General features: G+C 37.5%; 1 long non-coding RNA gene across 1 annotated transcript; it reads left to right on the top strand.

Moving 5' to 3' along the window:
* LOC110109588 lies at positions 1–1234 on the top strand. The gene is made up of 3 exons (XR_002304597.2): positions 1–235; positions 838–943; positions 1077–1234. It is a non-coding gene; the product is annotated as an uncharacterized LOC110109588 (long non-coding RNA).
* The last annotated feature ends 2068 nt before the right edge of the window (positions 1235–3302 follow it).

The raw sequence follows: 3302 nt of genomic DNA, 5'->3' as shown, positions 1-3302 counted from the left end.
TCCCACGTTTGGCGGGATGCCCTTTTTCTTAAACTCCCCAACCCCCAAATTAGTCTCTCTCTCTCTCTGCTCCCGTCTTCGATCTTTAATTATCTCTTTCATGGCGAGATTTCGACCGCGAGCTCTCGATCGATTGTGAGTAGTTCGGTTGTCGTTGGTAACGATTGTCGCGGGGCATTCTTGATGATGATTGGTGTGGCTTCGCTTGAACGGCAAGCAGCAGATCCAGGAGTAGGTGAGATCCGTTCTGAATGCTTACTCCTGCGACCATTTCTCACTCCACTGACCGACGTCGCTATGTCTTCTCGATTTGGGCCCATTCCATGGTTATTGGCAGAGTCTTTTTCCTTTTGCTTCTATGGACTGGCTTGCTAATATTGCTTGTTTCTAGGGTGTGGTTTTTGAATTCTGCTTTGTTTGATGACAAATTACTGAGGTTCTTGCTAGATTTTGTGTTAAAGGTGCTCTGGAGGTGCATTTCTGTTTTTTTGGCAGCTGAAAGCATCGGTTTCTTGAATATTGTATGAGCACCTGACATTCAAGCTTGTTGTCTTGCTTTCGATTAGTGGCATTCGATCCTCTTTTTTTTCCATTTAGTCCGTCTGGTTGGTGCTAGGGTTTCGATGTGATGAATCTCTGCGCTTTTGGACGACACTCTTTTGGAACCTCGTTTTTCATTCTGACGCATGATGAATCTGTGTTGTATGCGGGTTTGGTTTGGCGGAGTACGAGCTAGATCTTCTTTATCTTCGGCTATGTTTTCGAAAACAATTTTATACTTTTTCAGGTACATCTTTTTAGTTTTTTTCCCCCTCTCATTCTTTCTTTTGTTTCCAGGATGTTTATGACATCTGTGGTTGTTTCGGGAAGATACAACCGGGCTTTGGTTAGGATTGTAGGTTAAAATGCTTACATTATGTGCTCCAGTTCCGCTGATTCTCAGGTGCTTCTTTGCTTCAAGAGCACACTTTGTTTTACTGCTTTAATTTAAGCAGTTGATAAATTTTGGGTTGTACTTGCTGTACTGATTTCAATGAAAGGGAACTTAGGGTGATGATCTTTGGCTCGTTATACAGGAAAGGGCATTAATTGGAAAAAAAGTGCAATTTTTTGCTGATAATTAGCTGATCGTGCACGATGTCGCGGATTCCCAAGTTGAAGATTGAAAAGACTAAAGTGAAAGTGGTTTTTCGTCTACAGTTCCACGCTACACACGTAAGCTTTGGATTTTGTACGAGCTGCTTTATGTTTTATGTATCCCTTACGGAGCTAGCTTTTGGGTTTGATATCTTGCATATGACGGCTTGGTATCTTGATTGCTATTTTGCTTTGCTACACCCTTTCATATGAAACAGGTAGGTTTCCGCGCGTTTTAATTTGCTTGCTTCTTTGTTCGTACTTTGAATCTGGACGGTTGCTGAAGTTTACATCAAATCCATAATTTTTCCATCCAATACTTTAAAACGTTGCAAAGTTAAAAATTCTTGAACTTATATATATATGGAGAATTAAGGGGCAATGTCCGGACTCACACACACAACACATGCAAGATTAGAACTCAAAATCTCTTAATTTTTAGCCAAAACACCTAACCAATTGATCAAGGAGATGCCTGTAAACTGTTTTTGGAATAAGCTTATTGAGTTACCATATCTGTGTTTAAAAACTTCCAAGTTACTAGCTGTTGTTTTGGGCACCATTCTGAATGTGAATCAACTTTCCAACAAACTATTATGATCAATATCGATTAACCTAATGTATATGCGACGGTAAGACTACAAGTAAACATGTATATAAGAAAAAGCAAGCAAGAAGAGATGTGGAAATGAGCTAAGTGAGGGTTTTCAACATTGAATAACTCATTTTATAGATGTTTAACATTCATATGATTCATATGACTTATCATAGTAAGCTATCAATCCTCTGGGATTCATTACAAAGTATTTAGCTCTTGCCAACACGCACCTTTCAAAGAGGATGCATACATGATTCATTGGAGGATAAAATTGATGTACATTCTCAATCTTGTAAAAGTCTACCATATACACACAATAAAATAGTCAATATTATGACATATAATCATTTCAAAAAAGAATTCTATATTCAACAAGAAATAATAAAGTAAAGGACAACAATTACATTTGTTTGAAGGATATCATGATTTCATCAATCTAAATTTGCAAAGTGCATACCCATACACATCCACCCACTTGTTGAATATAGGAACATAGTGTTCGAAAAAAATAACAATGCATGCATACATGTACTTCTAACCGAATCGCATGTTCATGATGTTATAATATACAATAACTTTTCCCATGACTTTGCATAACTAATAAGCGTAAATAATATGCATTTTATGTGTTATATTTTTAGTGAAAATATGTTATTTTAGTTATAATATGCAGGAAAAATACGAAGAAAGGCATAAAATCCTAAGTATTATCCAGCGCCACAACGTTGGACAAATCAATGCCGTCGTGCCTTCAAGAACCTCGTTGGAGCGCTGCAAACAGGACATTGTAGTGCTGACTTCTATATCGGATATCGCCGTAGCATTAAGATGTCAACTTCATAGCACCATATTTTCTATCGTCCAACATTGCAGCATCACAACATATAACACCTTGACGCCAAAATTGTCATTTTGACGCTGCATCGTTCAAAAGACAACAGCGCTGCAGCATGGCACTTGTAGCTCCCAAGGATACGACCTGTCTACAAAATTATGTGACTGTTCACTAAGTAAATGATCCACATCAACAAGCGCCACAGTGGAATCAAAAAAGCAGTGCAGCAACGTTATTTGATTTGTTGGGCGCGGCAACGCCGATCTTTCTAGCGGCGCATATTCAGATGCCTACTTTGTGTTTTCCTATAAATAGTCATCGTGCTATGTTTATAAGAGAGTTCAATCACTTAAATAATTTTAGTATAATTAAGAGCGATTATATGAAACTCTCTTAGGGTGACAGCTAAAATAATTTTGGAAGTACTTGATATCATTATTAGAGTATTTAGCTTGTGTTTGTGGAAGCAATTTTATAAGTAAAAAAGAATAATTATGCGGACATCCAATCGTCCATGGCTATCCGAGGAGCTGAAGATGAACGGCTGTCATAGTCCCACGTTATCTTATATTTTATTTATAATTATTAAAATTTTATTATGAATTTTCCATTTGTATCCTCACTTAAGAGGGTCGTCCTATGTAAGCCTTATGGGCATATGTGTCTTGTTTTAGTTTCTTAGGCCTATATATAGAGGCTCTTTCTTATGTAATGGGATGATGAATTGTTAAT

Source organism: Dendrobium catenatum, unplaced genomic scaffold (genome assembly GCF_001605985.2).
Source record: "Dendrobium catenatum unplaced genomic scaffold, ASM160598v2 fragScaff_scaffold_716, whole genome shotgun sequence".
Lineage (NCBI taxonomy): Eukaryota > Viridiplantae > Streptophyta > Magnoliopsida > Asparagales > Orchidaceae > Dendrobium > Dendrobium catenatum.
Note: the sequence above shows the minus strand (reverse complement) of the source record. Positions and strands in the feature narration are given on the sequence as shown.